This window comes from Bufo gargarizans, chromosome 4 (assembly GCF_014858855.1).
Source record: "Bufo gargarizans isolate SCDJY-AF-19 chromosome 4, ASM1485885v1, whole genome shotgun sequence".
In the NCBI taxonomy this organism is placed as follows: domain Eukaryota; kingdom Metazoa; phylum Chordata; class Amphibia; order Anura; family Bufonidae; genus Bufo; species Bufo gargarizans.
Window position 1 is genome coordinate 74703401 of NC_058083.1, and position 12497 is coordinate 74715897.

Genomic DNA, 12497 nt, shown 5'->3' on the forward strand with positions numbered 1-12497 from the left:
TGGCCTCTGCTGTTGCAAAAAACCTCCCTCTGAGTCACTTCGAAGAGACTGGCCTGGAAGTGCTAAAAATGACCCCTCTTCCTCCTCCTCCTGGGCCACCTCCTCTTCCATCATCACCCTAAGTGTTTTCTCAAGGTGACATAGAAGTGGTATTGTAACGCTGATAACGGCGTCATCGCCACTGGCCATGTTGGTGGAGTACTCGAAACAGCGCAACAGGGCACACAGGTCTCGCATGGAGGCCCAGTCATTGCTGGTGAAGTGGTGCTGTTCCGCAGTGCGACTGACCCGTTCGTGCTGCAGCTCAAACTCCACTATGGCCTGCTGCTGCTCGCACAGTCTGTCCAGCATGTGCAAGGTGGAGTTCCACCTGGTGGGCACGTCGCATATGAGGCGGTGAGCGGGAAGGCCAAAGTTATGCTGTAGCGCAGACAGGCGAGCAGCGGCAGGATGTGAACGCCGGAAGCGCGAACAGACGGCCCGCACTTTATGCAGCAGCTCTGACATGTCGGGTAGTTGTGAATGAACTTCTGCACCACCAAATTCAGCACATGCGCCAGGCAAGGGATGTGCGTCAAACCGGCTAGTTTTAGAGCTGCAACGAGATTTCGCCCATTATCGCACACCACCAGGCTGGGCTTGAGGCTCACCGGCAGCAACCACTCGTCGGTCTGTTGTTCTATACCCCGCCACAACTCCTGTTCAGTGTGGGGCCTGTCCCCCAAACATATGAGTTTCAGAATGGCCTGCTGACGTTTACCCCGGGCTGTGCTGAAGTTGGTGGTGATTGTGTGTGGCTGACTGGATGAGCAGGTGGAAGAAGAGGAGAAGGAAGCTGAGTAGGAGGAGGTGGCAACAGGAGGCAAAGAATGTTGCCCTGCGATCCTTGGCGGCGGAAGGACGTGCGCCAAACAGCTCTCCGCCTGGGGCCCAGCCTCCACTACATTTACCCAGTGTGCAGTTAGGGAGATATAGCGTCCCTGGCCGTGCTTACTGGTCCACGTATCTGTGCTTAGGTGGACCTTGCCACCGATGTTGTTGCGCAGTGCACACTTGATTTTATCGGATACTTGGTTGTGCAGGGAAGGCACGGCTCTCTTGGAGAAGTAGTGGCGGCTGGGAACAACATACTGTGGGACAGCAAGCGACATGAGCTGTTTGAAGCTGTCTGTGTCCACCAGCCTAAATGACAGCATTTCATAGGCCAGTAGTTTAGAAATGCTGTCATTCGGGGCCAGGGATCGAGGGTGGCTAGGTGGGAATTTACGCTTTCTCTCAAATGTTTGTGAGATGGAGAGCTGAACGCTGCCGTGTGACATGGTTGAGATGCTTGGTGACGGAGGTGGTGGTGTTGGTGGTACATCCCATGTTTGCTGGGCGGCAGGTGCCAATGTTCCTCCAGAGGCGGAGGAAGAGGCCGAGGCGGCAGCAGCTGAAGAGGTAGCAGGGGGAGCCTGAGTGACTTCCTTGTTTTTAAGGTGTTTACTCCACTGCAGTTCATGCTTTGCATGCAGGTGCCTGGTCATGCAGGTTGTGCTAAGGTTCAGAACGTTAATGCCTCGCTTCAGGCTCTGATGGCACAGCGTGCAAACCACTCGGGTCTTGTTGTCAGCACATTGTTTGAAGAAGTGCCATGCCAGGGAACTCCTTGAAGCTGCCTTTGGGGTGCTCGGTCCCAGGTGGTGGCGGTCAGTAGCAGGCGGAGTCTCTTGGCGGCGGGTGTTCTGCTTTTGCCCACTGCTCCCTCTTTTGCTACGCTGTTGGCTCGGTCTCACCACTGCCTCTTCCTCCGAACTGTGAAAGTCAGTGGCACAACCTTCATTCCATGTGGGGTCTAGGACCTCATCGTCCCCTGCATCGTCTTCATCCCTGACCTCCTGTTCAGTCTGCACACTGCAGAAAGACGCAGCAGTTGTGTTTCGTCATCATCAGAGACGTGCTGAGGTGGCATTCCCATGTCCTCATCATCAGGAAACATACGTGGTTGTTTGTCAGTGCATTCTATGTCTTCCACCGCTGGGGAAGGGCTAGGTGGATGCCCTTGGGAAACCCTGCCAGCAGAGTCCTCAAACAGCATAAGAGACTGCTGCATAACTTGAGGCTCAGACAGACAGTTTCCCTGATATGCATGGGGGTGATGTGACAGACTGATGGGCTTGGTTTTCAGGCGCCATCTGTGCGCTTTCTGCAGAAGACTGGGTGGGAGATAATGTGAACATGCTGGATCCACTGTCGGCCACCCAATTGACTAATGCCTGTACCTGCTCAGGCCTTACCATCCTTAGAACGGCATTGGGCCTCACCAAATATCGCTGTAAATTCTGGCGGCTACTGGGACCTGAGGTAGTTAGTTCACTAGGACGTGTGGCTGTGGCAGAACGGCCACGTCCTCTCCCAGCACCAGAGGGTCCACTAACACCACCATGACCATGTCCGCGTCCACGTCCCTTACTAGATGTTTTCCTCATTATTGCTGTTCACCACAATAAGAAAAAAATTATTTGGCCCAATGTATTGAATTCAAATTCAGGCCTTTTTTTACAGACACCTAACACTATCTGGCTATTTAGGTACCGTATTACACTAATACAGCCATAGCAATAATGACAGATTTAGCTGAATATAAATTGTAGGCCTATTATTTAGGCGCTGGATGACAGGTATACATTTACGGACAGAATTAGACTTGGAAATGCACGGTATCGTGTGAAGTTATTGAGGATGACGCTATCCGCACCTTCAATCTAATATACCCTTTTATGGATAGATTTAAAGTAGGCCTGATACAGCAGAAACCACTAATTTAGGGAATTGCTAAGTTGGGAATTGTATTTTAACCCAGAACAAAAACTGTGCTTTGACGGACACCAAATAACTTGACCAGCCACAGCAATAATGACAGATTTAGCTGAATATAAATTGTAGGCCTAGTATTTAGGCGCTGGATGACAGGTATACGTTTACGGACAGAATTAGACTTGGAAATGCACGGTAGCGTGTGAAGTTATTGAGGATGACCCTATCCACACCTTCAATCTAATATACCCTTTTATGGATAGATTTAAAGTTGGCCTGATACAGCAGAAAACACTGATTTAGGGAATTGCTAAGTTGGGAATTGTATTTCAACCCAGAACAAAAACTGTGCTTTGGCGGACACTAAATGAATTGACCAGCCACAGCAATAAACACAGATTTAGCTAAATATAAATTTTAGGACTATTATTTAGGCGCTGGATGACAGGTATACGTTTACGGACAGAATTAAATTTGGAAATGCACGGTAGCGTGTGAAGTTATTGAGGATGACCCTTTCAGCACCTTCAAACTAATATACTCTTTTATGGATCAATTTAAAGTTGGCCTGATACAGCAGAAACCACTGATTTAGGGAATTGCTAAGTTGGGAATTGTATTTCAACCCAGAACAAAAATATATCCTTTGCCAGACAGCAGACAGTATTACAATTGGCTAGCCACAGCTGAAACACCAGATTTAGGGTACTGCTATTTTGGCAATTGTATTTCACCCCTCAATAAAATAGCAAGCACAGCCAAGTCCCTGATGTAGGATATAGCAAAAAAAAAAAAAACACACTATTGATGGTTAAATGGACTTGGTGGCAGCTTGTGCTGGCGCACCACAAGACACAAAATGGCCGCCGATCACCCCAGAAAAAAGTGACTGAAAAACGCTCTGGGCAGCCTAAAAACAGTGAGCAATTGAATAGCAGAAGATGAATGATTCACAGCTGTAGATCAATCACTTCATTAAGTGTTTTTGCTGAGTAAATCCCTGTCTAGTGCCTAATCTCGCCCTAACAGCAGCAGCTGCATCCTCTCCCTACACTGATCAGAGCAGAGTGACGTGCGGCGCTACGTGACTCCAGCTTAAATAGAGGCTGGGTCACATGCTGCACTGGCCAATCACAGCCATGCCAATAGTAGGCATGGCTGTGACGGCCTCTTGGGGCAAGTAGTATGACGCTTGTTTATTGGCTGCTTTGCAGCCTTTCAAAAAGCGCCAAGAAAGCGACGAACACCGAACCCGAACCCGGACTTTTACGAAAATGTATATACAGTTCGGGTTCGCTCATCCCTATTAGGTAGTCATAGCCCAGATTAGGGTTGTCTAGGAGGTGACCAGTTTCTTCCCTATTTTTAAGGCACAGTTACTGTTCCTTCCCTCGTGTGTTCAGTATGTAGTCCTTCCCCACACCGATCGCGACATTGAGGCAGCGGTGACCCACTTCCCTTGCATCATGTCAATTGGTCACATGACGCAAGGGGGGGCAGGTCATCACTGTGGCCAGTCATTAGCTGCAGCAGCATCAAAGTGGATGCTGACAGACGGGAACCCAAGTGAGCCAGCTAAGGCCAGGCAGCAAAGGAACCAAGCGGCAGGAGCAGGTAAGTATGCTCCTCTTTGCAGGTCTAGCCAGGTGGGGGGGGCTTGCCAAAAAAAGCCCCAAAAGGTGACCAACCATCTGCAACAGATATTTCCATTGCATGTAGACATACCCTATGGAATATTACCGGTACAAGGCTGGAATAAGCCTTGGTGCCAATTCTAAACTTTTAAAGACCTAATGACAGCTTCTTTTCATGCAAAAGCTGGCACGGTGATCAACTGATCAACAAGTTTTGGCTTCACTAGCTGCCGACAATCAGCAGCTATACCTGCGGAAGCTATGTCTGACATTTCTTGGAAATCTACAGTAGCATTACATTATGTCTCCTATGTAAATGTGTCATATGGTTTGGGTGGAATATTCACTTTAGTAGCTTCGGTGATTGTAAGTAAGAAGTCCTTACAATGATATGTATGAGTGCAGAATCCTCATATTAATGAGCTGTGGGTAAACTCCACCCAGTGCTGATTGACTGCTTTCTCCCTATATACAGTATAGGAAGATAGCTGTCAATGAGCGGCAGGAGAGTGAAGCAGTCCTCGTATTCATGGATGCAAGGATTCAGTGCAATGTGGCAGCTAATAAATAGTAAATTTCTCCAACACTACAGAATGCACATACATAAGAGACAGCAATCTAACATCAGTGTGTCTGTCGCTACCTTATGCTGTCCTCTCTACCAGATGGTGACAGATTCCCTTTAACAGTTCATTCCTCCAGCTTAGCAGATGAATAACGGTGACGTAATTCCATGGATGCACACAGACTGCTAGGAAGGGGTCTCGAGCTATATGGATAACATGAGCCTACTTTTCTTAGGCTGTATATTACCTACATACATCGCTTCTGAAGATAAAGAGCAAGTGACAGTGCAGCCAATTGCTAATTCTTTATTAATAAGTGGGGTCTGGAGCAACATTACCAATGCTCCATTTGTTACATGATTGGTACTGTAAGAGTCCATTCACACATCCATATGTGTTTTGCGGATCCGCAAAACACAGACACCGGCAATGTGCGTTCCGCATTTTGCGGACCGCACATCGCTGACCGCACATCACTGGCACTCTTATGGAAAATGCCTTATCTTGTCCGCAATTGTGGACAATAGGACATGTTCTATTTTTTTTGTGGAACGGAAGTGCGGATCCACAAATGCGGATGCGGACAGCACATTCCGTCCCCATTGAAAATGAATGGGTCCGCACCTGTTCCGCAAATTTGCAGAACGGATGCGGACCCATTTTGCGGACGTGTGAATGGACCCTAAGATTTGTGTGAGTTTTATAACAGCCTATATTATTGCACCAGACAAAATTATATTAAAATTTTCTAGGAGGAATGTAAAATATGTGAATTTATTATATCCTGATTCAGAAGATATACACCAAGTTCACATCAGCATTGATATGATTAGCGATGATGATTAGTGTTATTATTGCATTCCTTGCCAGCTGTGATATATATGTCTGTCACACTGCTCAGTTATATGCAGCAGACACTATGATTTACAATTTTATATTCACTATAGCTACTTTATGCCTAGATGCATGTATTATTTATGGTGTAAATTGATGTACGGCATGGTGGACATTCATTTAATATGCACACTATTTATGACCGCGTACAGTTTCTATGGAGTGGCTGTGAACTAGCAAGCGGACAGCGATGCCTTTTATTGGAATCTTTACGAGACTATGCTTTGCACTTTGCATTTCATTATAGTTCATACAAGCCTATTAGGATAATCTATGCCAGGCTTGTCAAGAAGAACAAATGGGTTATTATTATCATCGTCTAATGTTATTCTTAGTGACCAAAATAGTCCATTATAAATGGATAAACTGTTTGATGAAATCACAAGCTCAGGCCACAACCGAACACACATAACTTTTCAGCTTTACTGGTGACTGAAAGTGATTCTGAAAAATGATGAGCAAAAATCTGTGAAAAAGGTTCTTCTGCATTTTCATGTTAAGTAAATAGTATCTAATCTTATCTTATCTTATCTTATCTTAGTAGGTGAATGCAGTCTGTTCTCTGTTTGTAGAGTCAAAATGGCCCTCAGAAGGCTCCTCTGGTGGTCTTAGGCTCTAAGACATGGAATGGCAACCCTCTTGGGGTTTAAAGGTGTTCCTTGAGGCCAGTAACCCTTTTTCATATATTAAACAGGGTGCAGGTTGCTTCAGTACCCGCCCTGCATTCCCTTCTTCTCCCTCTCCAGTTCCTGCTGGACCAGAAGTGTAATTTGAGGATAACACACAGGTCACCACTGCTGGCCAATCAATAGCCTCAATGGTGACATGCGCAAGCATGGCATGTGACCACTTCCACTGCTGAGGCCAATGATGTGTATGTAGATGGCACATATCACTTGTGGTCCAGCAGGAGAAGAATGGAGATCAACACAGGAACTAGAGCATCAGTGAGTCATTTTTTTTTTAACATCTGCACCTTGCTTGGTTATATGAAAGGGTGTTTCCAGTTATAAAGAACCCCTTTAACAGGGCTTTCTTACAAAGACAGAGTCTTTTTTTTAAAGATGCCATCTCAGCTAATCTGTAACCTCTAGTGATCAACTGTTATCACTTGGTGAAGTTAAGTGTATAGACTACTGACCATAAATTCCCCCTTCTTTGCCCTGTGTCTTAATCCCCGTTCTCAATAATCCCACTGATGACTTTGGTGTCACTGTCAGCAAAAACGCATTTGGGACAATACATGGAATTTTGGACAGGATGACACTACGACAGGTGTGGACTTGAAGCTTTAAATGGCCCTGGAAATAAAAACTAAAAGTGGTCTAATGTTGTAGGCGGGTCCAAATTGACAGATAGCAGGGCCAATACAAATAGGTAGAGCCAGCAATATCATATTGTGGCACAAAACACTGCCCCAGCAGAGCAAAATACCGCTGTGCAGCACGATATACTACCCTGGCAGAACCAAATGCCACAGTGCATGGCAAAATAATGCACTAGGAGCACAAAATACCTCCCATGTTCCATCCAGCCCACCAGGAAGCTTCCCTGTAGGTTCTATGGCCATTCCAACCCTGCACTAAAGTAAAACCAGTACTGCAGGGTCATACTTTTCTGGTATTGAGATCCGTCATATAGGCTCAAACGCTACAGTTTTGTCCCCATTCATTGTCAATGGGGACAAAACTGAACTGAACAGAACGGAGTGCACCAAAATGCATTCTGTTCCGATTAGTTGCGTTCCCATACCGGAGTGCAAACCGCAACATGTTGTAGTTTGCTTTCCGTCCTGGGATGCGGAGCAAGACAGTTCCGGCATGACCCCCAATGCAAGTCAATGGGGACAGATCTGTTTTCTCTGACACAATCTACCACAATAGAAAACAGATCCGTCCCCCATTGACTTTCAGTGGAGTTCATGACGGATCCGTCTTGGCTATGTTAAAGATAATACAACCGGATCCGTTCATAACGGATACAGATGGTTGTATTATCAGTAACGGAATCGTTTTTGCTGAACCCTGCCGGATCCAATTTGAATTTGCAATATATCGCGAATATTTCGTCAAATATTTGTCATAAATTCGAGAATTCGTCATTATTTTCTTGATTGCGAAAATCGTCAATCTAATATGCTTGTATTGCGTGTGCAACACAGGCGTGGGTCACTTTTGCTACATTTTTCAAGATTCTAGAAGTTTCCTGAGACAGAAGAAAATGGTTGGCACGGCAGAATATTACAATAGCTTCATATACAGATAGAGTGCTCCAATATATTGGGCAATTAATGATGTGCATATTTTGGCGCAATACGTGCAACTTCACATTTTAGCAGGTCTGACTACATATTACTGATTGGTGCACTAAGTATTGTTGCGAACTTGTGACATCACAGGCACTATGTCAGTAGCATGTATGTATGGACAGCAGAACCTATCACACTGCCTAACACCCTGCACTGGAACCTATCATCTACACTATATCAGGATATAACCTTGTATGTAATGACACAGTAAAGCACACTCCACAGCAATGTCACTGCTGTCTCTCTCAGAACTCCATAAAACTACAGAAAATGGCTGCTGGAGAGGTTCTTATATAGTAAGGGGTAGGCAACTTTCCTATTGGTTGCTAGGGATGTTGCTAAGCTCAGACAAAGACATTGCAGCCTTCTCATTGGCCCACAAGCAAGAAACAGGGAGGGATCATGGGTTCAGATGAAAAAAAAAATCTAGAATATTTGCAAATACTAATATATAGCACTATATTCTAAATCTCTGCAAATTCTCAAAGTGGCGATATTCGCAATTAAAATTCGGGATTTGAATATTCGTGCCCAACACTAATGTTTATCTGAATGTCCTAACTGGCTTTATACATTTGATGTATTTCATTTGTTAAGGGAAGGGTTAAGGGTTGAAGGGAAGGATGGGGCACTCTATTTGTCCAGGGATCTCCAGCCAGATGGTAGTCGAGGTGCCCTTGGTGGTGTAGGTGCTTTGGGTGCCTTGGTGGCAGGGATCCCTGATATTCGTGATGCCAGCACCGCAAGGTGTTTTAAGAGATTGTATGGAATAAGGAGAGAGTCAGGAGTTGAACCAACAAGAACTTTAATTGAAATATTTGCCTTGAGGTAAGTAACATCCACACAAATAATGCCTTGGTACAGAATGGAGGTCAGCTGCAACTCCAGACAACAGGCATGGTGGGACAGTGGTAAACTGCAGGTTCCAACTCAATTTGATAGAGAGGTTGATTTCTTCCTTATCTTGCTCAACTTGCCTTGAAACTTCAGCCTTTTGGTACTTTGGATGTTCTGAACTAGCACTTGGCAACCAACAGGGTGGTCTCCCTAGCGGCAGGCAAAAACCTCTGCTCCATTATTTGAACAGGTTGCTTCAATACTAAAAGTCCACTTCATCTCTGACTCCATGACAGTGACACCACAAAAAGAAGGGATCCAGTAGTCCTTGAGCTTGGTTTCCTTAAGTTACAAGCTTTCCTCTCCTAACCTCCTCCCAACTCAACTCTCAACTGTTAACTAACTTCCTGTGACTGACCTGTCCTATATAAATGATGTAACAGCTATAACAACTGTAAATGCAGTTACCAGCCTGTTGTGAGGAATTTGCAGCTCTTACAAGAGAAAAATATGCAAGGGCATAAGATTACATATACAACAGTTTGAAGTGTCCCCTTTTCTCTACACAAACTCCTATACATAAATAGCAATTCACTAAAAGTGATTCTTTACTTTACGTTGATCAATTTATCATTGCAGCTGGAATTGATTTAGATGTGCAATTCTTTGTCTGACAGAGGAGAATTAATGACTTTATTGACCCAACCTTGATGTTAGCACAGAGAAGACTAAGGTGTCAGTTGTTGACTGGGCCATTTCCAGTGTCAGGTCTTATGCTCTTGTACTGACTAGGCTGCTCATGTGTCATGAGTTTGTTAGTTTTAGTTCAATGGATTAGCGATATTGTAACTGCTACAAAAAAATAAAAAACAACATTTAGAGTTGTTCTGATTCATTCTTGTGACTGCATTTATTACTGTAATTCACTACTAGAGATAAGCAAAGTTATGAAAAATGTGATTATGTAGCGGGCGCAATGACGGGGAATGGCAATTGAAACCCCTCAGATGCTGCGTTCATTGCTGATCACGGCATCAGAGATTAAAATTAAATCCTTTCAGGGGCTACTCTAGTAAAAAAAAATAATATAAATATATATATATATATATATATATATATATATATATATATATATATATATATACATACATATACATACATATACAGGTCCTTCTAAAAAAATTTGCATATTGTGATAAAGTTCATTATTTTCTGTAATGTACTGATAAACATTAGACTTTCATATATTTTAGATTCATTACACACAACTGAAGTAGTTCAAGCCTTTTATTGTTTTAATATTGATGATTTTGGCATACAGCTCATGAAAACCCAAATTTCCTATCTAAAAAAATTAGCATATTTCATCCGACCAATAAAAGAAAAGTGTTTTTAATACAAAAAAGTCAACCTTCAAATAATTATGTTCAGTTATGCACTCAATACTTGGTCGGGAATCCTTTTGCAGAAATGACTGCTTCAATGCGGCGTGGCATGGAGGCAATCAGCCTGTGGCACTGCTGAGGTGTTATGGAGGCCCAGGATGCTTCGATAGAGGCCTTAAGCTCATCCAGAGTGTTGGGTCTTGCGTCTCTCAACTTTCTCTTCCCAATATCCCACAGATTCTCTATGGGGTTCAGGTCAGGAGAGTTGGCAGGCCAATTGAGCACAGTAATACCATGGTCAGTAAACCATTTACCAGTGGTTTTGGCACTGTGAGCAGGTGCCAGGTCGTGCTGAAAAATGAAATCTTCATCTCCATAAAGCTTTTCAGCAGATGGAAGCATGAAGTGCTCCAAAATCTCCTGATAGCTAGCTGCATTGACCCTGCCCTTGATAACACACAGTGGACCAACACCAGCAGCTGACATGGCACCCCAGACCATCACTGACTGTGGGGACTTGACACTGGACTTCAGGCATTTTGGCATTTCCCTCTCCCCAGTCTTCCTACAGACTCTGGCACCTTGATTTCCGAATGACATGCAAAATTTGCTTTCATCTGAAAAAAGTACTTTGGACCACTGAGCAACAGTCCAGTGCTGCTTCTCTGTAGCCCAGGTCAGGCGCTTCTGCCGCTGTTTCTGGTTCAAAAGTGGCTTGACCTGGGGAATGCGGCACCTGTAGCCCATTTCCTGCACACGCCTGTACACGGTGGCTCTGGATGTTTCTACTCCAGACTCAGTCCACTGCTTCCGCAGGTCCCCCAAGGTCTGGAATCGGTCCTTCTCCACAATCTTCCTCAGGGTCCGGTCACCTCTTCTCGTTGTGCAGCGTTTTCTGCCACACTTTTTCCTTCCCACAGACTTCCCACTGAGGTGCCTTGATACAGCACTCTGGGAACAGCCTATTCGTTCAGAAATTTCTTTCTGTGTCCTACCCTCTTGCTTGAGGGTGTCAATGATGGCCTTCTGGACAGCAGTCAGGTCGGCAGTCTTACCCATGATTGCGGTTTTGAGTAATGAACCAGGCTGGGAGTTTTTAAAAGCCTCAGGAATCTTTTGCAGGTGTTTAGAGTTAATTAGTTGATTCAGATGATTAGGTTAATAACTCGTTTAGAGAACTTTTTCATGATATGCTAATTTTTTTAGATAGGAATTTGGGGTTTTCATGAGCTGTATGCCAAAATCATCAATATTAAAACAATAAAAGGCTTGAACTACTTCAGTTGGTGTGTAATGAATCTAAAATATATGAAAGTCTAATGTTTATCAGTACATTACAGAAAATAAGGAACTTTATCACAATATGCTAATTTTTTTAGAAGGACCTGTATATATATATATATATATATATATATATATATATATATATATATCACCTTATCCATTTGATTACGGTGTGGCCATCTTGATTGAATACACCACGCAAAATCAGTGACGTGACGAAGCAGTGACGCGACGTGATGGCGTCATCACGGTGGCCGGGCGTGGTGACATCATCACTGATGACGTCACCATGCCCAGCCATAGCGATACTTTAATTCGCTCAACACTATTGACTCCCTATTGTTCTTCCCCTCTATAAACACTCCCCTCTCTAATCTTATTATGAATGTTTGTCTTCCTATTCAGCCACTGCACCGATTCATCTGCCCTGTACAAGTCACTGCACTGGTTAGGCTACTTTCACACTAGCGTTCGGGGCTCCGCTTGTGAGTTCCGTTTGAAGGCTCTCACAAGCGGCCCCGAACAGATCCGTACAGCCCCAATGCATTCTGAGTGGATGCGGATCCGCTCAGAATGCATCAGTTTGGCACCGTTTGGCCTCCGCTCCGCAGGCGGACACCCGAACGCAGCTTGCATCGTTTTCGTGTCCGCCTGGCCGTGCGGAGCCAAACGGATCCGTCCAGACTTACAATGCAAGTCAATGGGGACGGATCCGTTTGACGTTGACACAATATGGTGCAATTTCAAACGGATCCGTCCCCCATTGACTTTCAATGTAAAGTCAGGAGTCCCT